At 36.9% G+C, this 26,200-nt stretch overlaps 1 long non-coding RNA gene across 2 annotated transcripts in view; it reads right to left on the bottom strand.

The window, feature by feature from the left end:
* Positions 1 to 8,807: 8,807 nt before the first annotated feature.
* Positions 8,808 to 26,200, bottom strand: part of LOC139939390 (uncharacterized) — a 35,258-nt gene continuing 17,865 nt past the window's right edge. Inside the window, exons 4-10 of one of the 2 annotated variants that reach the window (XR_011786296.1) lie at positions 25,297 to 25,430; positions 15,684 to 15,775; positions 14,854 to 14,959; positions 13,587 to 13,707; positions 12,393 to 12,494; positions 11,660 to 11,814; positions 8,808 to 11,041 (exon numbers count right to left, since the gene is read on the bottom strand). This is a non-coding gene — a long non-coding RNA (uncharacterized lncRNA). Of the gene's footprint in view, positions 11,042 to 11,659; positions 11,815 to 12,392; positions 12,495 to 13,586; positions 13,708 to 14,853; positions 14,960 to 15,683; positions 15,776 to 16,525; positions 16,709 to 25,296; positions 25,431 to 26,200 lie in introns of those variants that run through there. The other variant, XR_011786299.1, reaches the window with a different exon arrangement.

Consider the following 26,200-nt stretch of genomic DNA (forward strand, 5'->3'; position numbering starts at 1 on the left):
TGATGCACTTGTTTTAAGCTGATGAATTCTACATTGTATTTATGGCCAGATGCTGAGGATCTTGGCTAAGGGTGTAAGTGCTGGTAACCTCTCCCCTTTTAAATATGTTTTCTTAATGGTATGCTTACTTTGGTGTAGAGGTGTGAAGGCACTGGACACTATTGTTAATTACTCAAAATAATTTTCAGCATACAAATTTACTGTTTAACTTACCATTGAGAGCTATTGATAGTATAAAACAATGCTCCTGAAGTAATGTAGTTTTTGTGAATGAAGTAAATTCTCAGTCAGATAATAAAAGACTTCAGCTGAAGCCTTTTATTATGCATCTGAAAGCACACAAAGTAATGCAACAAGGGCCTTTTTTTTTTATTATGCTCTTGCAAATTCAATGACCAATTGTGCCAAAATTTGTTATTTTATGCATATGTTGGGATACACCAAGTGAGTGTATTTGGTCTTTGACAATTACCAAAGGTATCCAGTGCCATTAAGAAGTATCTTCATGTGTTATTATCATTTTAATTGACATCTTGTAAATGAGTACACCATTGCAAGCAAGCACAAATGCGATTTTGTTTGCGCTATGAAATTGCGATAAATTGTGAAATTGCATAATGCGCTTGTAAGCAAATTTAGCAATCTTTGTGGTGCGGCGGTTAGATTAAAGGGACCTGGACGCATGCACGTGGCATGTGGGGTCCTACTTCCGGCTCGGGCCACTGGGTGGTTGATCTTAAAGGTGCATTTGGGCTCCTCATCTGTCAGGATGGTGCCGGTGTTATCACAAATGGTTGACCAACGGAAGTAGTCCCTAGTCCTTTCAACTAGGGACCGCGTTAGTAAGAGTAAGGAGGCTGTCCTGGCGCCGAAGTTGGGACAGTGGACCGGACCCGTCCCCTTAAGGGGCGGTGCAATTGGCTCTTACGATCTCAGAAAGCGCGTGGGGCTGGTATCCTGGAACCTGCACGTTGGTAGCCCTGCTAATTGAACTAAGCTTACCCGGATGACAATCAGCAAAATCTGATGACAAAAAATACTTGTGATGGTGTACTTATGTATAATGTTGTACTTAAATAGTTTTATAATTATAAGCTTTTATGTGAAAGAAGTTTAGTTCTGGAATATATCTGCATTATCTGTTGTGCATCACAAACAAGGATTTGAAACAAAAAATGTGGGAGACTATACAGCGTTTTGAAGGCATGTCACCCCAGTATGATGTCTTGTAGTGTATCCCATTATAGTCTGTCTCTTATCATGGGAGTGTCAGCTCCTATAATGGTGACATTGTGAGATTGCACTTATCATGCGAAGGTGCGTGCCACTTCTGCATTGATGCGGAGGTGTGTGCCGCTTCTGCCTTGTGCGGAGGTGCGTGCTGCTTCTTAACAGTCAAACTCCCTTAGGTTTAGGCAAAGATAACCCATCAATATTTACTATTATGAATTAATCCCCCCCCAAAAAAAAAGTAAAACTTGAATAGAACAACCCTTACCCTAATCTTAGCAACAAAAATTACATAACCTGTGGGAGACGACAGCGTGCTGAAGGCTTGCCACCCCAGTATGATGTCTTGCAGTGTATCCCATTATAGTCTGTCTCTTATCATGGGAGTATCAGCTCCTATAATGGTGACATTGTGAGATTGCACTTATCATGCAAAGGTGCTTGCTGCTTCTGCATTTATGCGGAGGTGTGTGCCGCTTCTGCCTTGTGCGGAGGTGCGTGCTGCTTCTTCACGGTCAAACTCCCTTGGGCTCAGGCAAAGATAATCCATCAATTAAAACTATGTTGAAGGAATCCCTCAAAATAGAATTGTTAAATATATAATAGAATAGAACAACCCTTACCCTAGACTTAGCAACCAAAAATACAGCAACTAAGGGAGAATCCATCGTGTTGAAGGCGTGTCACCCAAGTATGATGTCTTGCAGTGTATCCCATTATAGTCTGTCTCTTATCATGGGAGTATCAGCTCCTATAATGGTGACATTGTGAGGTTGCACTTATCGTGCGAAGGTACATGCCACTTCTGCATTTGATGCGGAGGTGTGTGCCACTTCTGCCTTGTGCGGAGGTGCGTGCTGCTTCTTCACGGTCAAACTCCCTTAGGCTCAGGTAAAAATAACCCATGAATTGATTATGGTGAAGAACCCCTCCCCCCCCCCAAAAAAAAAAAAAAGTAAGGCCAAACTGAAACAAAATGCTTGTTGTGGTGTACTTTATGTAACTATGCATTACCAGTACTATTTTTTTAATTGTGATGTTAAACTTTATCATGGGTGTTTACAGTACCTTTAGCTGGTTGTTTTAAGACCCCAAATAAGTATTCACTGGTAAAATTTGTTTGTATAGAAACGAGGTTGCTGCTGATAGGTTTGAGCGTGAGTCGTGCGAATATAACGTCGGCGTTGAAAATATTGCTGAAATATTGGATATGTTTCGTCATATAGGTCTTGTTTATATAAATGACTTACACGGCTATCGTATATTATTCATAATTCACAGACAAATTATAATGAAAAATTTAACAAATAAAAGTATAAATCATGAAACTAACTACTAATGATTTGGGCTTCGTAAATAACAAAGTCTGTTTAAGTATTAAAACAACTTACTTTGATTGTTTTTTTTTAACACTGAATTAAATCTGTATACCACTAACATCTCATCATAAATTAAATGGTTTTCATAGTTTAAATATAATTCCTAATATGTATTGAAGGCTTGTTGTCTTCGACTCCTATTCTATTCCACAACTAAATTAGAATTAACCTTTACCAACATCATTTGAATTTAAAAATTACATTAACGAAAATAACATTAAATTATAACAGGTATGAACTTTATATATAATCAGTTGGGGGATGCCAGGCCTACATGTGAATTAGTTTTATGGTTAAGTTTAAATGAAACTGTTTAATTTTGAAATTACATATATAAAATTATCTGCGTTAACTTTAAGCTTCACAAATAGGAATATACATGTATGTCATTACTATATCAATATGTTATGAAGGCTAGTTATCTTATACTAACATTCCACAACTAAATTAGAACTAACCTTTATCAATGTCATTTGAATTTAAAAATTACATTAACCAAAATAACATTAAATTATAACAGGTATGAACTTTATATATAATCAGTGGGGGGATGCCGGGCCTACTTGTGAATTAGTTTTATGGTTTAGTTTAAATGAAACTGTTTAATTTGGAAATTTAATATATAAAATTATCTGTGTTAACTTTTAGCATCACAAATAGGAATATACATGTATGTCATTACAACAACAATATGTTATGAAGGCTAGTTGTCTTATACTAACATTCCACAACTAAATTAGAACTAACCTTTATCAATGTCATTTAAATTTAAAAATTGCATTAACCAAAATAACATTAAATTTTAACAGGTATGAACTTTATATATAATCAGTGGGGGATGCCAGGCCTAAATGTGAATTAGTTTTATGATTTAGTTATATTGAAACAGTTAATATATATAAAATTATCTGCATTATTTTTTTAGCATCACAAATAGGAAAATACATGTATGTCGTTACTAAAAACAATCTAACCAAGCTGAATGTAGACATTTCTCTTGCTAATTTATGCACAATATTCAATCAAATTCAAACATTAATGCTTTAATATGAAATCATTATTAAGAACTTAATAATTTCAATAAATATAAACGGACACTGAATGAGTTACACTAAAGTGTAAGGTTGGCTATGACGAGTTTGCAACGTTTGTTTTTAGGAGTGCGCGCTGATATCGGACGTTAATGTGCATTTTATACGCAGTCGGTGCATTTATTATGTTGGGCAAAAAAAAGCAGCCTCGCTTCTGTAAGGGTATCATGTAATAAGGGTATCATGTAAATCATGTAATACATGTGGTAAGGAAAAGCAATCAATTATGTAATTAAATGCTTGAATGATAAATTGGTGTGTTTATAAAGTTAAAGTAAGCTTCATAAATGTAAAACCACTTTTATATTGTTGTTTAGGCTGCATGAAATATTACCTTTAAGAAATGTTCTATTAATAAGAATGTGTAGGAGGGTGCTGTTGGCAAATAAGTATTTACGGGTTAAATTTGTTGGTATAAGAAAGAGGTTGCTGCTGATAGGTTTGAGCGTGAGTCGTGCGGACGTATCGTTGTCGCGGGTTGAATATTGCAGAAATATCACATTTGTAGGTCTTGTTTGTATAAATGACTTTAATGCACTGGAATGTGTTATCGTTTTTTCTTCATAATTCACAGACAAATGTATATATTACAAAATTTAACAAATACAAGCATTTAAACTTATTTTTCACAAAACAACTTATTTTGATTGTTTTTAACATTTAATTAGATCTTACCTCTAACACATGAAAATCAATTAAATATTGTGTTTAGTTTAATTATAATTACTTTAACAATATGTAATGAAGGCTAGTTTCTTCTACTAACATTCCACAACTAAATTAGAACCAACATTTATCAATGTCATTTGTTTTAACATTAAATAATAATAGGATGAACTTTATATAATAGTCAGTGGGGATGCCAGGCCTACATGTAAATGAATATTATGATATTGTTTTAATGAAACAGTTTAGTCTGGAAATTAAATATTAAAATTATCTAATTAAATATTAAAATTAAATATCTTATGTAGTTTAATAATAATTACTATAACAATACATGTATGTAATAAGGAGAGTTTCTTTTACTTACTTTCCACAACTAAATTAGAACTAATATTTATCAACGTCATTTGAATAAAATAAATATAAATATATATCCTATGATAACAATTTTATGACAACTTAAAAATTACATTAACAAAATGGGGAAGGACACAATTATTTCACTAAAAACAATAAATACAAGTTAATTTAAATTATCACACGTATGAACTTTATAATCAGTGGGGGATGCCAGGCCTACATGTACATTAATATTTTAATTCAGTTTTTATGAAACAGTTTAATTTGAAAATTAAATATATAGAATTATCTGCAACAATTTTGTGCATCACAAACAGGAAAATACATGTATGATATCTAGTTACTAAAAACAATCTAACTGAGCTGTCTGTGTACATTATGCTTTCCAATTTATGCACCACATTTAATTGTATTTTAAAATTAATGCTATAATTATATGAAATACTTAAGAAGAGCTAATTTACTTCACTAAATAGACAGTGAAACTGATAGAGTTGCACCTTAGTGTAAGATAGGCTTTGAGGAGCTTAAAAATCTTGTGTCGCGTCGGTAAAAAAAAAAAAATTGTGTTTTTTGTTAAAGTGCGCTGCGGATAGCGGATATCGGACATTAATGTGCATTTTAAACGCAGTCGGTGCATCTATTAACCTGGGCAAAAAAAAGCAACCTCTCTTTCTGTAAGGGTATCGTGTAACACATAAACTGTGATAAGGAAAAGAAGAAATGTTGTAATTAAATGCTTTGAACATTAAATCTATGTGTTTATTAAGTTTAAGTAAGCTTCCATTTTATAAAACCACTTTTAAGAAATATTTTGTTAATGAGGCATGTGTAGGAGGGTCCTGTAGTAAGAACGAATAAAATGGCAGCAAGATAGCGGAGCTCCCTCTATGCAGTAACCAATTTAAATCTAAAACTATACCATATTGAAGTATGTATAAAATGCTTGCAGTGCGAGCTCTGTGTAGTTCTTATTATAAATTTGATTAACTAGTAGATTTTTAAACTCTGATGGAGTAAATTGAGGGGAGGGGGGGCAACTTGATGGGGAATGTAGTTTTAAACTGTTATTAGGGGAAATTAAATTTACTTAAAATTATTAAGGAAGGCTATGCCATGAACTTTGAAGTATGTATAAAACGCTTGCAGTGCAAGCTCTGTGTAGTTCTTATTATGACTTATGTTAACTAGTATATTTTTTTTTATCTGATGGAGTAAATTGGGGGGGGGGGCAACTTGATAAGAGAATACAGTTTTTGAACTGTTAATAGGGGAAATTAATTTTACTGTAAAATTATTAAGGAAGACTATGCCATGAACTTTTGAAGTATGTATAAAACGCTTGCAGTGCAAGCTTTGTGTAGTTCTTATTATGAATTAAATTAACTAGTATTATTTTCAACTCTGATGTAGTAAATTGAGGGGGGGGGCAACTTGAGAAAGAGAACACAGTTTTTGAACTGTCAACAGGATAAATTACATTTTACTCTTAGATTTTTCAGGAAGACAAGTAATTTGTATTATGCAAATTTAGTTTATATAATGTAAATAATGCACTGATAGATTTTAGAGGTAAAATGGTGGCAATACGCACTGTGTAGTGATTGGACCTGTAGTTGATTGCGCTTTACGCAAATGAAGTCAGGTGCATGAGGTTCGTTACTCTGTAAAGTATTTTCTAGTATTTATTTGTTAGCTGAAATTGTAAAACTACTTGTTTTTAGTCTGTGTTTACTTGAGAAACAATTTTGTTGTAATTGTTAGTAATTTTTGTATCTTTTTAAATGTTAAACTACTTAATATGTAATGTATTCTTAATGGTCTTTATTTGTATCGTTTATTTTTGTTCTACAAATAAACCTTTATTTAATGTACACCAACTGACATGTCTTTATTCTATTTTTCTTCTTTTGACTCTTGCTAAGGTCAAAGGTCATAGGGTTCATCTCATTTATTTTTTTATTTGACCTTTCCATTCTAAGGTTTAAATATTAGTTCCGAGCAAATTTTTTCAAGAGCCGCCGTAGCGCAGCGGGCTAGCTCACAGCCCCAGGAATCCTGGAGCTGTGAGCAGGGTGGGTTCAAATCCCTCCGGGGACCCTTTTACCATTAAAAAAAGACTTTTTTTATAATTCTGATAAAAATGTGCAGGGCTTGAACCGGGGACCTTCCACTCTGTAAGCACTTTCTCTCACTGCTGTGCTACTGAGCTGTTATAAAAATCTAACGGTTTTTGGAGTGATGAAGTTAAAAATGGCTGACTTAGAAAATATTTCAGAATTTATTTTTCCCTGGCTCAACCCTTGGATTTCTAGCTGATCTGAGAGTTGACCAGGGCCTACCAAGGGCCTTGGAGCTTGGCTGGAGGAGTAAAATTTCTAAGTGCTGAGGGGCCAAGCAGGTTGCTCAGTGGGCTAGGGTAAGGGTTGCCTCTGCTCTGAGACTCCTGGGCAAGGGGCTGGGAGTTTGCTGGTTAGCCAGTGGGCTCGGTTGGTTGGGATGAGGTCTTGGGTGATGGTAGGAATGATGATGGGCTTGACTGGGATGAGGACTTGGGGTGATGGTAGGAGTGATGGACTTTGACTGTTTAGGATGAGGACTTGGGGTGATGGTAGGAGAGTGGGATGGGCTTGAACGTTTGGGATGAGGACTTGGGGTGATGGTAGGAGTATTGGGCTTGACTGTTTGGGATGAGGGCTTGGGTGATGGTGTAGGAGTAATTGGCTGGACTGTTTGGGATGAGGACTTGGGGTGATGGTAGGAGTAATTGGCTGGACTGTTTGGGATGAGGGCTTGGGTGATGGTGTAGGAGTAATTGGCTGGACTGTTTAGGGTGAGGACTTGGGGTGATGGTAGGAGTGATGATGGACTTGAACGTTTGGGATGAGGACTTGGGTGATGGTGTAGGAGTAATTGGCTGGACTGTTTGGGATGAGGATTTGGGGTGATGGTAGGAGAGTGGGATGGGCTGGTTGGGATGGGGGTTTGGGTGATGGTAGGAGTAATGGGGTGGGCTGTTTGAGATGAGAACTTGGGTTGAGGGTGAGTGTTGTGTTGGGCTGAGACGGGCATAATAAAGCTTGCAAGGACTAGGGGGTACGTTAGGATGAGATGGTTGGTATCCGGGGGAGGTGGGTGGTATCCATTGAAGTGGTGTATTAAAGGTGTTTTTCGATACTTTTTAGTTAATGTATTTAATGGGGTGGAACTATTTCTGTTAAAGTGGTTATTCGTCCATGTAATTTGACGGTAGGGGTTTTTCGTATTAAAGGTGTGGTATGATACTTTTCAGTTAATGTATTTAATGGGGTGGAACTATTTCTATTAAAGTGGTTATTCTTAGATGTAATTTGAAGGTGGGGGTTTTTCGTATTAAAGATGTGGTATGATAATTTTTAGTTAATGTATTTAATGGGGTGGAACTATTTATATTAAAGTGGTTATTCTTACGTGAATTTAACAGTAAGGGGTTAAAGATGTGGTATGGTACCTTTTATCTAAAGTATGTAAAGGGGTGGAACTTGTATTATTAAAGTGGTTATTCTTAGATGTAATTTAATGAAAAGGGTTTTTGTATTAAAGGTGTGGTATGGCACTTTTTAGTCATTGGGGTGTACTTTTTCTATTAAAGTGGTTATTCTTAGATGTAATTTGGCAGTAGGGGTTTTTCATATTAAAGGTGTGGTATGATACTTTTTAGTCAAAGTGTTTAATGGGGTGGAGCTATTTCTATTAAAGTGGTAAATCTTAGGTGTAATTTAACGGTAGGGTTTTTTTGATTTTTGCATTAAAGGTGTGGTGTAGTACGTTTTACTCAAAGTATTTAATGGGGTGGAACTATTTCTATTAAAGTGGTTGTTCTCAGATGTAATTTGACGGTAGGGGTTTTTCATATTAAAGGTGTGGTATGATACTTTTAGTTTAATACTTTTAAGTTACTTTTAATACTTATAATCCACAACACATTTTATGTAAAACAATAGCACATTAAGTAAGGGAAATAGAGAGATTTCTTTTTTCATTTATAGAATCATTTTATTTGACAACTCAAACTTCAAAGAGTATATTATAATGTAAACAAAGTAATCTTTATCAGCGTAAGACAATACTAATAGTTTTGATTTAGTTTTATTTTGCACAAACTTTGAACCTTTTGCAGAGTGATGTTTTATGCACTCTCGTGACCCTTCTTGTAGCTAAGCACAACAAAGTAATCTTCACAGAGCTGCTTTAGCTGAAAATATTGCTTAGCAGTTTTCAGCTCAGCAGAAATGAGCAGGATACCATACCAGTCACAAATTGTTCACATAGCATGGTAGCTAGGCTGGTAACCATATTTTGGTAAGCATACTTATGTTTGTGCTTAGCCACTTTGGGGGCTTTAAGCACCTCCATGAAATTGTGCAAGTTTTAAAATCCAAATACCAGAAATCATAGATAAATCGTTTGCAACAGATTGTATGCTAGTAACACTTTTTACTATGAGGAATGTTTTCTTGCCCAATTGATTATAGTGCAACAGTTCTGTCATCGTATCAGGTATTCCTGTCAAGAAACTACAATGTCTGGTATTGTATGTAACTTATGTTTTACACTTGGTCAACTAATTAATTTATCAAGAAAGTATCAAAAATACTTAATGACTCGTCAGCCTATCACATATTATTAGGCAAAACTTGTGAAGGACATTTTTAATTAAATGTCTATTTTTTCATTAATACCAAATAATAATTTGCTTTTAAGATCTTTGTCCACTATGCAAATAATACCTCTTGAAGGCACTGTACACCTTGCGTAAGATTTGAGTGAGATATTACCTCTTCTAAAAAACTATGTCACTTCAGAGGGAGCCGTGTCTCAAAACGTTGTATACTATCAACAGCACTCCCATGCTCGTAACCAAGTAAGTTTTTATGCTAACAATTAAGTAATTACCATGAGTGTCCAGTGTCTTTAAGTCAACAACATAAAATGCAAAGATTATGGCTACTTATACTTATTGAGTTATGAGCTACCTTCAAATTGCTTTAAGTTGTGGAGTAAAATAAGTGTACCTTGCAAGAAGTCTGGTTTGAAGGATAAGGTTTTTTTCCTCCTGGTAACAAAAGTCTATACCAGACCCACTATCTTTCTGAAATCTTGAGGCCACTCTTTTGAGAAGTATTCCACCCCGAGAAACAGTAAATTTTTCTCCAACTTTGTGAGTTCAAAATACACACATTGTGTGCTTGCTTGCAAATGGTACACTTACTTTTTACAAGAACATTTACTTGAATGTTAGATTACATCTACCTCTGACATTAAATAATTCTTACAAATGAAATCAACAAGCTTCTTGCTCATTTAGGATTCCTTCATTAATGCCTTGAAGACTGTGAGGTTTCAATAATAAAAATTACTTTTTCTCTCAAACTCTGAAGCTTTGAAGATTGTAATGAGAGTTGTTGGCTACACTCTCTAAGTTTTAGGATATCAGCTTTTTTATGCTGTGAGATGAAAACATTGAGGTGTTCTAAGATGTAACAGGACACAAAACAAGGAAGTCAAAAACTTCTATTTATGCTTAACAATGTAACTCATTGCAATCTTACTTCTGCATCTCTCCTGCGCCAGGAGTGTATTTAAGACAGATATGTCACATTATTATATTTGTTATTATAACTTATTATTACTAAATGAACTAGCCATAACTAGGGGCAGTTAATTTGCCCTTGTCATAAAAATATGGTGATCCATTAATGATGACTCCATTTATACATCATTTAAATTTTCAGATCAATTTTGCCAAAGTGTACCTTAAATAAATTGGATCCGATTTGCCTGAACTAAATTTGTGTAAATTTGTTTTAGATCAGGCATGGTGTACAGCACATTCCAGATCTTTTACTTATCATCATACGATGCGAAATAATTTCATTCCTAGTTTATGGTTTAACTTAAGAAATATCAATGGTTTGTACTAAAAACCTTTTTAATTATTTAAAATTGTAATTTTGTACAGTTAAAGGGGTTTTGTTAATCAAAAACATGTTTCCTATCTTTTAAATCTGTAATCAATCTGTAGGGACAGACCTCTCATTTCGGGTTAGGCTGGTGCCGGCATTTCATCCCCAAAAATGTTGTGGTATGTGACGAGATATTCTGTTGGTATGAGTGCTGCAAAAACAGACCACCCTTTGATGTTAGTGTAAAACAACCACAGGTATTTTACCTTCCTCTTGCGTAACCCTCACACACATTAACAGGTGATATGTAGACAGTGGGCTGACAACACGCAGTTGCAGGTCTCGGAAATGTGTGACAGGTAGACACCATCTACATATTAAGACAGACAAATGTTTATTATTAAGGTATATTTACACTGTGACATTAAACAATGTAATTTTAGTTTTTCATGTACTAAACAAAAAAAAGATAAAGATGATCAAGATCGAACGATGAGATGTAAACATTTGAAACAACAGTAAAATTGAGCAATGTTCAAGACTAGAATAGATTTGTTTGGCTTGAATGATACAGTGGAATTTCACCCAACTCTTTACACCGTACTTTATAAGTCTAGCTACTCTACTGCCAATAGACTGATCCATTAAGCTTCACCCCATAGCGTATTGACCAATCACAACCCAAAGCGCAACCAAAAGTCCGACAATACAAAGTCCGACATGCGTGCGTGTATGCTTGGCGCGCACAGCAGGGTTGTGCAGAATGATATTGGAGAGGCATTGGAGAGGCTCTTGTGTTCTTGCTCACATGAACACTGAGGGCGCAGCCTAATGGATCGGTCTATTGCATGAACTATCAAGACAAAGTAGTGAAAAAAACTAATGAAAACAAAACTGGGATAGATTCATGATTGATCCATCAGCTTTCGTAATGTGCAAAAAAAATTCTGCAACCTTTTATAAAGGAAGGGGAGAGCAGTTTATTTACCTGAGTCAATGTAATTGGTTAGGAAGCTCATCCACTGCAGGTCTCTGACATCTACTTGGTTGATAAGTAGATCTCTGTTGAGATGACTGCCCTCGCTGTCTGATGACTGCCCTCGCTGTCTGATGACTGCCCTCGCTGTCTGATGACTGCTCCAGCTATCAATCCAAAACAAAATACAATAACACTTATTAAGCTTTGAAGTAAGAGCAAGTAATAAAGTAAAAGGGTAGTTTGAACATTTACCATTGAAGATCAACTTCAACATTTTTAAACGAAAGAATAATAATAACAGTGGCTTCTTATAAAGCGCTCAGGTTTGTCACGTAGTGATGCTCATGGCGCTTCAACATTATTACCCCTGGTCACTGGGCCTTAAATCAATAAGGTAATCAATCACAAGAACCAACTCTGCCCTCACATGTACCCATTTACCCCTGGGTGGAGAGAAGCTTATGGTTAAGTGTCTTGCTCAAGGACACAAGTGTCATGTGTAATAATTACATACAATTGAGTAAACTCAATCAAATTGGTTTCAAATTGTCCAAAATCTCAAGATAATGTTGGTTCATGTTATTTAATTTAACTGTTGACGATGAAAGTCTGATTCTTTAGCATGTTTGTTTATAAAACCTTTTTGTTCATGGTTTTTGTTCAGCAAAAATTATAAAAAGTCTAAAAAAGCAACACTTTGAGGTATTAGTTATTGAACCCACATGTTGGAACTGGTTCTTACCTATTGACGGGGAAGACCTTGCTGTACTTTGACACTGGGTAGCATGTGCATCATGTATCTACTACTGAAGAGGTAGACTTCATCAATGGCATCCGTCTGTAGCTAAACAAAAATAAACAATATCTTGTAAAAGAGGCGTGTTGGTGTGTGTCTACATCTGCAGCAACAATTTAATAAGGCTTTTACCATTTGAGGGCGGCATTCAAGTCATCTCAAAAGACTTGATTTCAACAATTTAAAGCCATTGGACACTTTCGGTAAACAGTATTGTCCAAGGCCCACACTTTGTGTACCACAACTTCTATATCAAATAACAAACCTGTGAAAATTTAGGCTCAATCGGTCATCGGAGTAGGGAGAAAACAACGGAAAACCCCACCCTTGTTTCCGCGCGTTTCGCCGTGTCATGACATGTGTTAAAAATATATCCGTAATTCTCGTTAACGAGAATTTATACTGTTTTGCTGTTTTCTCAAAAAGTAAAGCATTTCATGGAATAATATTTCAAGAGAAGTCTTTCACCATTACCTTCTGTAAACCCTGTAAGTTATTTGTAAATCTGTGAACTTTTATTTTTTTTCCTGAACCGAAAGGGTGCAATGGCTTTAAGCAAAATGAAAAAGATGTTCTAGAATTATGGCACAGGTTTTAAAGTGTTAGAATACTTTAGAGACCACCGTGGCCTGAATCAGCTGTGACCTTAAGCCAGACTCTTAACCAATGCTTCGGCCTTCGGATGGGACGTAAAGCCATTGGTCCCATGTGTTGTGTAACGCATATAAAAGAACCCAGTGCACTTATCAAAGAGAGAAGGGGTTCGCCCCGGTGTTCCTGGCCGTAGCATCTTGTGAGCCAAGATTATAAAAAGTTTAAACGAGCAACACCTTGGGCTATTAGTTATTGAATTGTTGAAACTTGTTCTTATAATAAGGTGCTACATAATTGGGTCTCAAAATTGGTACCTTTGAATAACCTCTCTTTCTGTATACATGTATAGACTAAGCGGGAAATTAGATATGCTCTCCTAATAACAGTGTCACTTCCCCCACCCCCCCCTTCAATTTTACAGTTTGGTGGCCAGTAGGAGGTACAATAGAAGACAGATGGCAAGTTTATCAATGAATAAAGGAAACTATGGTAGATTTATGAACTAAACAGCTGTTCTAATGTTCACGGCTTAGGAGTTTCCCTTACCTTTTATCAAGGAGAGAGCAGTTCATTTATCAGACTCTTTGTACATAGGAAGCTCATCAACTCCAGGTCTCAGACATCTTCATGGTTGATGAGTAGATCTCTGTGGAGCTGACAACCCATGCTGTATCATGCAGAAAAATAAAACAATAAAGCCTTATCTAGCAAGTAACAATAACAAGTAATAAGCACAAGGGTAGTTTAAGAATTTATCAATAAAGATCACCTCAAACAATATTTAAATGTTTCTTCTTTTGTTTTAAAGCCATTGAACCCTTTCGGTTCAGAAAAAAACCCAAAAAGTTCACAGATTTACAAATAACTTACAGGGTTTACAGAAGGTAGTGGTGAAAGACTTCTCTTGAAAGATTATTCCATGAAATGCTTTACTTTTTGAGAAAACAGCAAAACGATATCAATTCTCGTTAACGAGAATTACGGATTTACTTTAAACACATGTCATAACACGGCGAAACGCGCGGAATCCAAGGGTGGGTTTTCCCGTTATTTTCTCCCGACTCCGATGAGCGATTGAGCCTAAATTTTCACAGGTTTGTTATTTGATATAACAAACGAAGTGTGGGCCTTGGACAATACTGTTTACCGAAAGCGTCCAATGGCTTTAAAACAAAATTGAGTGTCTAATGATTTCCAACTATATATTTTTTCCTTTCTATATATCTAAAAGTGGGTTCACAATTAAACAAATTATTTGGATCTGTGCCAAGCTCAGCAAAAATGCAGAGTTTTCGTGAAAACAGCGTTGTGAGGTCTGGAGACACGCATTGGAAGTTTCACATTAGCAGAGATAAACACTCTTTGAGTTCACGATTTCACAAATTTTACATCACAACACACACTGATTTTACACTGGTTTTCTGAGGAAGTGGTAATTCAGTGTTAATTCCACTTTTTGATTATGGGTCTTTCGTGCTGGGACCCTTGAAAAGTGCCACCAATGGCAGGAAAAACACTAGTAAAAAAATTAAGGGGGTGGGTAGGTTTTGATTTAATCAAATTTCAAGAAAAGCTACAGAGAATTAATACAACAATTACAGAGAGGAGAACTTTACACTGCTTTTGTTGATGCATCTCAAATTATGTGGTTGTTGATAATTATTGTTCAATTTAACTGTTGATGAAGACATCCTTGATTCTTTAACATGTATGTTTATAAAACCAGTTTTTTCAGTGGCCTATGTTGGGCCAGGATTTTGAATAGTCCAAATAAGCAACACTATTGAACCTCCATGTTGAAACTGGTTCTTACCTTTTGTTTGGGAAGACATCATTGTACTTTGACACTGGGCAGCATGGACATCATGCATCTACTTTTGGAGGGGTAGACTTCATCCGATATTGGCATCTGTCTGTAGCTAACATGAATAAACAACATTATGTAAAAGAGGTGTGTTGTGGTTTGTCTTCATCTGCAGCAACCGTTTAATAATGCTTTGACCATAGTGGCCCATTCAAATCATCTCAACATCTTTCAACATTTTAAAGCATAATAAAAAAGACGGCCCATGTTTCTGTTGTTTGTGTTTCCCTCTTGCATGTCCACTGGGGGTTATTTTTTTGAAGAGGAATCGAGTAGGTGACAGTTCCACTCTTTTTCGGATGAATCTCCGTGTACAAGAATAATGGCACAGGTTTAAGTGTCTGAATACTTTAGAGACCATAGCAACCGAATACAGCTTGTACCAAAAATAACGCTCAAAGCGGCTGCAAACACCTGCAACAAGTTGACCAGCTGCCACACAACCAAAAAGTGAAAATAATAGGAAATTTTGTTTCATTTTTTTTATGACAAACTTTGCAAAGCAAGACAACCCCCACACTACCATTTGTGTTTACTAGTTATCACTCTTGGTGTTAAAGTTTGATCCAAGGAAAGTTTGATATTTGATTTCCCCGAAACAGTGTTCATTCCCCCCCCCCCACCACACCAACAAAAGTTCATTCAACTTTACAGTTCGGTTGCCAGTAGAAAGTACAATAGAAGAAAGGTGGCAAGTTTGCCAAGGTATGAAGGACACTATGATAGATTTATGAACTAAACTGCTGTTCTAATGTTCATGACTCGCAAGTTTCCCTTACCTTTTATCAAGGAGAGAGCAGTTCATTTATCAGACTCTTTGTACATTGTTAGGAAGCTCATCAACTGCAGGTCTCAGACATCTACTTGGTTCCTGTAACATGCAAAATAATATCAATATAAACCACAAGGGAAACTGACTGGGTAAATTTTAAAATGATTTTGGGGTTGAACAAAGAATTGACTAGAGTGGGATTCGAACCAACGACCTCCGGATTAACGTGCCAACGCTCTACCAACTGAGCTATCTAGCCCTATATTGGCTATGTCCCTATTTTGTCAATATCTTTATTCGGGGTGCCAGTCAGAAACCATGCAACCGTTATTTGCCGTGTAGCCAGGGATCATCGAGCCATGTAACATGCGCTTTTGTTGCGCGTCACATAGTTGGTTCTCGACCAATCAAACTTCACAATTTGCACAGAGGACTATAACACAATGATGGTTAATATTTTATTATTTTTTCATTTATTTTTGGGAGGGTGGTAATTTTTTGTGATTCTGACATCTTTTGTTTGTCGTTACGTGTCTGTTTTTGGCTTTAAAGATTCATTTGATATCTCTAGAAAAAAAAAGCAAAAATACTTTGAAAGTATGGGTCGGAATTTGAAACAGCATGGCTGCAGTGTAACGTGTGTAACGTAAGCTATATGGCGCGGGTAAAATCGCCATTTTAAAAAGTGAATCCGCGCTTATACCTATAAAATAAACTCATAATTTGTTGAAGTATTACAACCTATGCAAAGATCAATTGAATTTTTCAAATGAGAAATACCTGAAGATATGTTCGACTCATTTAGAATAAGGAAGAGTGATGGTTAATGAAGAAATAATTGACATTTACCTCGGCCTCAAATTGCTCACTTCGCATCGAGACTCGCCTCGTCGTTGGAAATAGTCTGGCGCGCGAAGAACAGACCCAATGATACCGATTTCCGAATAATAGAAGTATCCGAAACACAAGCCGGTTACCAGAGTCGATATTTTCAAGAACACTAAATTTTGAAAACATAACGCTAATCGATAGGCAAAAGTAGCATAAAGATAACAAAACATGAAATCGATTCTAGGCAAAAATCGACCCTTTTTTGTTTTGGCAAGGAATATGAATGAGAAAGCCCATGTCTTCTACTAGGCAGCAGTGAGCAGGGTACCAGTCACAACAAATTGTACATCTCACGTAATAGTTTGACTGGTAACCTTATTCTGGTAAGCATTTGGTTGTGGTTTTAGGTACAAAAGTGCACATACTTTGGTATTGCGCCCTCATGGGATCAACACTGTTTAAAAAAAGAAGTTTGTTTGAATGTATTTTCTGATAGAACAACTTCGAGGAGTATTGGAACTCTCGAGTATTCATTATTCCGGCATTCAATAATAATGTTTTTACATAAATAAATAAAAGTAATAAATAAATAATCAATTATAATCGTCGCTAATCTTGCTAATCACAGACAAGGTTACTGTTTTGACTGGTGCCCCACTAAATTTTTGCTTAGCAAATAAATTTGTTTCATTTGTATTTAATTTTACTTAGTATCAGAAATCAGTCCCATGTTTCGATCGTATGTCAAACACGTGTAAAACAAAAACATTGGTTGATCACTTCACTGACTCCTCAGATGCTAATACAACTTACCAAAAGGCTGTACAGAAAGTGTACAGACTCCTTGGTAGGGACAGAGAAGCGTTGGGTCACCAACGTGGGGAAGGGTATTCTATAATAATAATGGGGATCCATGGCAGTGAAAAGTCGGGTTCAACGGGTGAAAAGAAACTGACGAAATTACCCGACAACAAATTGGGAATTTGGCAGATTTGGATATTTTCTTCTAGGGTCATTGTTCACTTAATTATCAGTCAATAATAATCTCACCATGTAAACACTGGTTTAATAATTTCACGAGTTTACCCCATGCAAGAAGACGTACCCGATCACCCCTTTTAAAATAAATAGTTTCAACTCTTGCAGGGCCCGCCCATTTAGAACCTAATATGGTCACAAAAGTTGGCCAAGAAAATTGTAGAAGGTCCGGCTTTGTTATGCAAATTTCAAAGCTGGTTGCTGATTGGCTGGGGGCTGGACGGAGGACGCCGGCCGGGGTCGTAGGTGAAAATCTGCATGATTTGCACATTTCAAAGAAAAAATGGAGGACTTTGAAAAGTTTCCGTGTCTTTTATCTCCAAGAAATTCAGCTTTTCACCGGATTTCCGGGTTCAAACTACTACAAAAGTGTAATGGTGAGTTGAGATTTTTTTTTTCTTGAAAATAAAAGTGCTGCAAAGAATTTTCATTCGCAGAATTTGAAGAAATGTTGGATTTTACAACACAACCCGCAGGCCGAAAAGTAAAATAAAAAAACACATGTGTTGACTCAATTATTCGGTGCGCAGACGACATTGTTGAAATGTGCAGGTTAGAATTACCGAATATGTCGTCCGAAACTTCTCCAAATTGAAACGTATTATGCACGACTAAAATTCTTTTAAAAGCATGCCCAAGTGCTACGGGCCCTTATAGAAAAGAAGGACTGTGTTCCGCTTGTGTGAATTTGCTATAGGCCTATAGTCTTTGTTTTTAAAACTTTTGGAGGCTGAGTTTTGAAAACTTACTTTTTGCACAATCGTCCTTGACAACCCGTCCAAAGCGAGTTTGTTCTGAAACTGAGCCTAAAATTCATAAAGCCGGTTAGCAGAAATTTTTTGCTAAACAAATAGTTGGTGTAGCACCAGTCGCAACAAAATAAACTTTTTGGAAAAGTAGCTGGTATTCCTGTTCCTGCTAAGCAATTGCGCAACATCGGAAAACAGTATTGTCCAAAGTCGAGAGTCGAGAGAAAATAATGGGAAAACCAACCCTTGTTTCCACACGTTTCACTGTGTCGTGACATGTTTTTAAAATGAATCTGCTATATTCTCGATATATCAAGAATTTGATAATCGGGCAATTGTTTTAATATTTTCTCAAAAAGTAATGCATTTCATGGAACAATATTTCAAGAGGAGTCGTTCACTATTGCCTTCTGTAAACCCTGTAAGTTGTTTGTAAATCTGTGAACTTTTAATTCTTGTTCTGATCAGAAAGTGTCAAACGGCTGTAACCAGGTAGGCCTACAGCACCAAGAACCATAAATGAGTTGCATTGTTCGTTTTAATTTACCCTTAAAACAATAACATCAATCTGTTCACCAAAGGGTCAAATAAACATACTGTGATAAAATTTAAACATTATTTGCATGTTTAAGGATCTCCAATTTCAAACTTGAACAAAATTTATTAAAATAAAGCTTCTAACCAAAGATTATTTACCAAACATATACCTTCCCTTTTAATCACCTCAGCTGTAGTCAAAATTAAAAGGCAGTATATACTTTTTTTTTAATTTGTCAAGGAAAGTATCCTCAATTACTGTATCCCAACATATTGCTCAAAATAGAATGCTCCAGGGATCACCTTGATCACCATTCCTCGATTGCTTGCTAAGCGCCAAGTTTCTGCACTAGCTGTGTAAGCAAAGATTCCTAGTAACGTGGAGTACCTACGTGCACAAGCCAAAAGTCCCTGCTAAGCAAGCTGTTAGATTCACTTGATGAATTTCCTGCTTCCATAAGATATTCTTTGCTTGCGGTAAGCAGAGCCATGAAACTGGGCCCTGATGTTTTATGAATTGTACAAAATTACTTTTGTGGTGCTACAATAAGTATGAGAAGTATTACTTTTTAACAATAATATGTGTTTGTTTCCTTTGCCTTGATACAGCTCCAGTCTCCAAAACATCTATAGATGTCAACAAGGCTGAGACCCAATCATCGAACAGTCTGACCCTACCTTCTCTGTAAACAGGTATTGAAACCTTCACTGTCTCAATTCCTTCTTCAGTATCCAAAGTGAATGATTCAGAAGGACTTGGGCCAGTAGGCGCAAATGAAAGTTGCTCATACAAGGTCTCTTTCAAAAGCACATACTACTTTTTAATAAGGTGTACATCTACATGTCAACAAGGCTGAGACCCGATCATCGAACAGTCTGACCATAGGATCTACCTTCTCTGTAAACAGGTAAATTGAAACCCTTACAGTCTCAATTCCTTCTTCAGTATCCAAAGTGAATGATTCAGAAGGACTTGGGCCTGTAGGCTCAAATGACAGTGGCTCAATTAGGCCTACAAGGTCTCTTTCAAAAGCACATACTACTTTTTATTAATAATGTGTGTTTGTTTACTTTGTCTATAGCTACAGTCTCCAAAACATCTACATGTCAACAAGGCTGAGACTCAATCATCGAACAGTCTGACCATATATAGGACCAACTTTCTCTGTAAACAGGTAAATTGAAACCCTTACTATCTCAATTCCTTCTTGAGTATCCAAAGTGAAGGATTCAGAAGGACTTGGGCCAGTTGCTCATTTAGGCCTACAAGGTCTCTTTCAAAAGCACATACTACTTTTTTATTAATAATGTGTGTTTCCTTTCCTATTGCTCCAGTCTCCGAAACAGCTACATGTCAACAGGCTGAGACCCAATCATCAAACAGTCTGACCATAGGAACTACCTTCTCTGTAAACAGGTAAATTGAAACCCGTACAGTCTCAATTCCTTCTTCAGTATCCAAAGTAAATGATTCGGAAGGACTTGGGCCTGTAGGCTCAAATGACAGTTGCTCATTTAGGCCTACAAGGTCTCTTTCAACATACTACTTTTTATTAATAAGGTGCGTTTGTTTCATTTGCCTATAGCTCCAGTCTCCGAAACATCTACATGTCAACAAGGCTGAGACCCAATCATCGAACAGTCTGACCATAAAAACTACTGTCTCTGTAAACAGGTAAATTGAAACCCTAACAGTCTCAATTCCTTCTTCAGTATCCAAAGTGAATAATTCAGAAGGACTTGGGTCAGTTGCTCATTTAGGCCTACAAGGTCTCTTTCAAAAGCACATACTACTTTTTATTAATAAGGTGTGTTTGTTTCCTTTGCCTATAGCTACAGTCTCCAAAACATCAACATGTCAACAAGTAATGTTTGATGAGACCAAGTTATCATCATACAGCTTGACAAAAAGAACTACCTTCTCTGTAAACAGGTAAGTTGAAAGCCTTAAGCCCGGCTCATACTTCTTGCGAAGCCGCTTTGCCATACGAATGTTGACATCACAAATTGGCACAAATACTTCAGAATTTGAAGCAGTTGAGTTGTTCTCAACTCTCTTTCTAATATTGCAGCAAAAACAGAGTTGTGATGTCAAATTCACATTAACATTGACATTCGCAGAGGGTTTCAAAACCTTCAGTATCCAAAGTGAAGGAATCAGAAGGACTTGGGCCAGTAGGCTAAAAATGAAAAGTACCCTATATCACTATATCAATGTCATCATGCAGAGTTTGGTGAAAAATGTACAATTTTGGCAAATTTCATACAAATAAGTCTAGAACTTTGGAAAATCAAAGGGGGCCACTATGTATCCCCTTCCCCCTCTGTCATGTAAGTCAGAAAGGGCTCAGTCAAGGTTCTGTGTAACTTGATGGAGGGAAAAATTAATTCAAATGTTCACACAAAAACCTCCAGCAAACTGTTGTAGTAAGGCGCCTTGTCAAAACCTCCCGGGCGTTCCTCCGCTGACAGTCTGCGGACTGGACAGCAAATATGGCCGTTGCTAAGGACGTCGGACAGTCCGCGGAAGAACAGTCATGTGCGTTGAAGCCCGGCGAAGTGAGCTTAATGAGCTGTCCTTGCTGGGCGCTTTTGTTAGTATAACAATAAGTCTCATGAATGAACAAGTTGTATTTTCAGGTCATGAATATCAGCGGCTATGATGCGGACCAGAACAATACATTTTCTACTCACAAATACCATCCTCCTGGAAGCGGACAGGCCGCACCGACAAGACAATTACACCATCCAGCGCATGTAATAATCAGGGTACGATTTCGCATGTATCACATCACAATTTGTGATGCAATTTTGATGATTTGCTATGCAATTGTAAAAAGTGCATTGCCAATTTGCGAAGCTTAATTTGCAACATTTATGCTTGACACAAAAATATAGATTTTTAACTTGAAACCATTCACATTTAATCAATTTTTCTGCAAGAAAAACGATGTTAAATTAATAAGGAATCACCACCGCCGGGACTTCTAAACGTTTTCTTCCATGATGTTGAATACAATATGCAGTAGGGCAAAATCGACCAATGAAAACATTCGTTACGCGCTATATGGAAATTCAACAGCCAATAGAAACATCGGTCTCTGAAACTGTGGCTTCCTCCCCCTCAGACATTGGACAAACCAGACTATCTGATTGTTTTGACATGGAGACACACTCGCACAGGTGTGTAGATTTGTTTGTTGGTGACGATGACTTGGGATTTTATAAATAAGAAACTAATGTTTTCCGCTTGGAGAGTAAGAACGAACAGTTAAAATTGTCCCCTGAATACTGTGACCCACTTAGAACGGAGTTTGCACGCAGCCTGGCACTTTTGTCATTCGAAGCCGGGAATAAAGACAACCATTTTTAAAATTCATGTTTTGGTTATGTAGGCCCAACCAAGTTTTACAAATCGCACATCGGAGGAAATGGTTTTTAGTTACACATCCACCCTTCCTTTGCTTTTTAATCTGCAAAGGTAAAACCATTGTTAACCACCTACGTTCCTCCGCGGTTCCGCCGGTCAGCTCATTAGCTGGACCTTTCAATGGCCGGCCGACCGGTCGCTCCGTGGAGCCCCTAGAATATTCATGTTTATTGACATGTAAATGAGCTGTCGTGGCCGTGGACATGCCCGGTTGCTACGGGTTCTTATGTTTCAAAAATCAGCGGACTCCTGCAGAATGCACGCAGAATGGAACAGCTTGGAGGTTTTGACAAGGCGCCTAACTTGAATCAATTTAACCAAAATCAAGCCTTCAAAATTCAACACTGAATTTAAAATGTTGGTTTGTTCTAATAACTGAAAATAAAGTTCACACCTACACAAAAACCTCAAGCAAACTGTTTTAGGATTTTTACTTCCCATCCAATCACTGTTGCTAGTCAAAATGACTTTGGTTGGGCTGTTGTTTTAACAAAAAGGTGTATTTATTTTGTTCACCTACCTGCAGCTCCAGTCTCCAAAACATCTACATGTCAACAAGTAACTCTCTGAGATCCACTTATCATAATACATCTTGGCATGAAGAACTACTACCTTCTCTGTAAACAGGTAAATTGGATACTTACAATCCCAATTCCTTCTTCAGTATCCGAAGTAAAGGATTCAGAAGGACTTGGGCCAAAAGGCTCAAATGGATGTTTAATATCACGGGGTCTCATTCCGATCTTATAAACTACAACCAAGTTGGAGTCGAGTGATTTAGCATAAGAGGTTATGAAAATGTTGAGGCGACATGCTGGCAAGAATTCTTATAAACAATTGCTCATTTTGCATCATTGGAATAGTTTTTCAACTGTTCATGGTGTTCTGAAAGTATTTTTGATAACAACTCTAAAGTGAAAGCAATTCAGTTGAAAATAATTACTTGAAGTCCACTGTTTGTTTTTGTTACAGGGAGGCTTTCCATCTTCAAAGATGTATACACTTCAACAAGTAGATGTCTAATAAACAGGCATGTGATTAAGTTAAAGGTAAGTTTGCTAAAAAAGCAATTTAGCAATATTCAAACCCAAATTGAGATCCTAGTTAGGCCTCATTGTTTTTGTTTTCGTTTTTTTAAAAGCTTTGGGTTGAACAAAACAAAATTGACAGAGCTGAAATTTGTAGCCTGATGCTGGGGGTCTTCCTATTTTGTCAATATCTTTGTTTGGGGTGAAAGTAAAAAGCCATACAACCGTTAAAGGAACACGTTGCCTTGGATCGGACGAGTTGGTCAAAACAAAAGCGTTTGTAACCGTTTTTTATAAAATGCATATGGTTGGAAAGATGTTTTAAAAGTAGAATACAATGATCCACACAAGTTTGCCTCGAAATTGCGTGGTTTTCCTTCTACTGTGCGAACTAACATGGTCGGCCATTTATGGGAGTCAAAATTTTGACCCCCATAAATGGCCGACGTGTTAGTCGACGAGGTAAAAGGAAAACCACGCAGTTTCGAGGCATGTTTGTGTGGATCATTGTATTCTACTTTTACAACATCTTTCTACCCATATGCATTTGATAAAAAACGGTTACAAACGCTTTTCAAAGACCAACTCGACCGATCCAAGGCAACGTGTTCCTTTAACTGCCATGAAGCCAGTGATCACACCCAAGCTTCTGATACAACCTGGGAAGTGGCAGCCAGGGAATCACCTTGACATGATTTGAATTTTCATTTCAAATATCAAGTTGTAACAACAAGGCAAGCTGACTGAGTACATGTGCAATCTCCTCAGATTTCATGACGGCTCTAGATTTTCAGAAAAAGTAGAAAGTGCACTCTAAAAAAGAAGTGTAAAAACTTGCTGAGTAAATGTGCTGGGTACGAAAGTTGAGTACCTTCTTACGCAATGTTGGGCAACGAGGCGATTTGGCTTGTGCCCTCGAGAAGGTAACTTGTACCTTTTTAAGTTGCATAAAAAAATTAGCCAGTGAAATCAACTTATGTGTACAAAAACACATTTTCCTCGCCACAGGGTCAAGTTTACCTTGCGACGTACTAAAAAATGCTCTTTTTGTGGTAAAATGTTGCACGTTATTGGGTAAACTGCTCCTCGTGGAAACCATTTTACCCATAATGCAAAGTGCACATTACACACACGGACGTATCGTACAAGTCGCATGGCACAAGTCATAATCAAAGATGGATGGGGTGGATGTAATTCTGATGTTGCAGGTCGTTGATGTCTGATGTTCATTTAACCACGGTTGTAAAGAGATAATTTTGGCTTTATGGTAGATAGTTTGTTTGAGGAACAACAGTCTGTTGAAGGGAGAAATGCATCACCAGGAAAGACGCGGATAGTAGTTTCAACAATTTCATCAATAACAGGTCTGGCAAAACCAACCGGCTCTTCTCAGAGCCAAAACCGCTTCTAAAAAGAGATTGTTACATGTAGTCTGCTCGCAAGACTTTTGTGTTCGTGTTTCACCCCCTGAATGTACACAAACTCTCCGGTCGTTTTATGCAAGGTTATTATTAGGTTGTGATCACCATAGATTAATCGGAAATTATACTGTCCAGTCCAATTCAATGTATATGGCTTTTTTTTAATGTTTTTTTTAGTGTCCGTGTTTGCTGCAAAAATGCATTACTTCGTTTTTTACTTAACACTAGGGGTTATGGTGCTCAACTACTGAGTAAATGGGTAGTCGATTGTTGGGTACATTTTGACACAACAAAGTTGGGTAAGAAATTTGACGCATAGTTGGGTAGCCGTTTTACACAGAAATTGAGTAAATTACGACGCAACCCCTGTTGCGTAGCGTTTTACCCTCCAAACGACCATGTTCCCTCTTGAACACCACAAAGAGTAAAATTTTACGCAACATTGGGTATTTTTTTCTTAGAGTGTGAGAAAAGTTTTACTTTTTTTGTTTATAGTTATAAGTCCTGTTTTCATGTTTATACAGAATAACTTTGATTGGGCTTGAAATATATATTTTTTAACAGAAGGTGTGTTTGTTTTGTTTACCTGTCTGCAGCTCTAGTCTCCAAAACATCAAGTAAATGTCTGATGAGACCAAGTTATCATCATACAGCCTGACAAAGAGAGCTACCTTCTCTGTAAACAGGTAAGTTGAAAGCCTCAAGCCCGGTTCATACTTCCTGTAAATGCAAATACGATACGAATGTTGACGTCACAAGTTTGCAAGGAATACTTCGAAGCAGTGGAGTTTTGCTCAACTCTCTTGCAAATATTGCAGCAAAAACAGAGTTGTGACTTCAAATTGTCATCAACTTTGCATCGCTTTCGCATTCGCAGGAAGTTTGAGCAGGGCTTAACAGTCCCAATTCCTTCTTCAGTATCCAATGTGAAGGATTTAGAAGGACTTGGGCCAGTAGGCTCAAATGAAAAGTACCCTTTTAGTGATTAAAGTTTGAAACTAAATCCATGTCATCATGCAGAGCTTGGTAAAATGTGCAATTGTGGCAAATTTCATAGAAATAACTCTTGAGTTTTGGAAAAATCCAAAGGGGGTCACTATGTTTCCCTTTTCCTGTAAGTCTGAAAGGGCCCAGTGCAGTACTGATGGGGTTCCTTGAAACTTTCTTGAGGGAAAGAACCATTGACCCAATTCGAGCCAACAACGTGGCAAGCTGACTGTGTAAAATTTCAATCTCCTCAGATTGGAATGCAGCTCTAGTGTTTTAGGAAAAGTGAGAAAAATATTACTCTATATTTTCTTGTTTACACAGAATGGCATTGTTTTGAACAGAAGGTGTGTCTGTTTTGTTTGCCTGTCTACAGCTCTAGTCTCCAAAACATCTACATGTACCCGTCAACAAGTAAATATCTGATGTGACCAAGTTCATTATACAGCTTTGCAAAAAGCACCACCTTCTCTGTAAACAGGTAAGTTGAAACCTTCCAGCCT

Source organism: Asterias amurensis, chromosome 1, assembly GCF_032118995.1.
Source record: "Asterias amurensis chromosome 1, ASM3211899v1".
Lineage (NCBI taxonomy): Eukaryota > Metazoa > Echinodermata > Asteroidea > Forcipulatida > Asteriidae > Asterias > Asterias amurensis.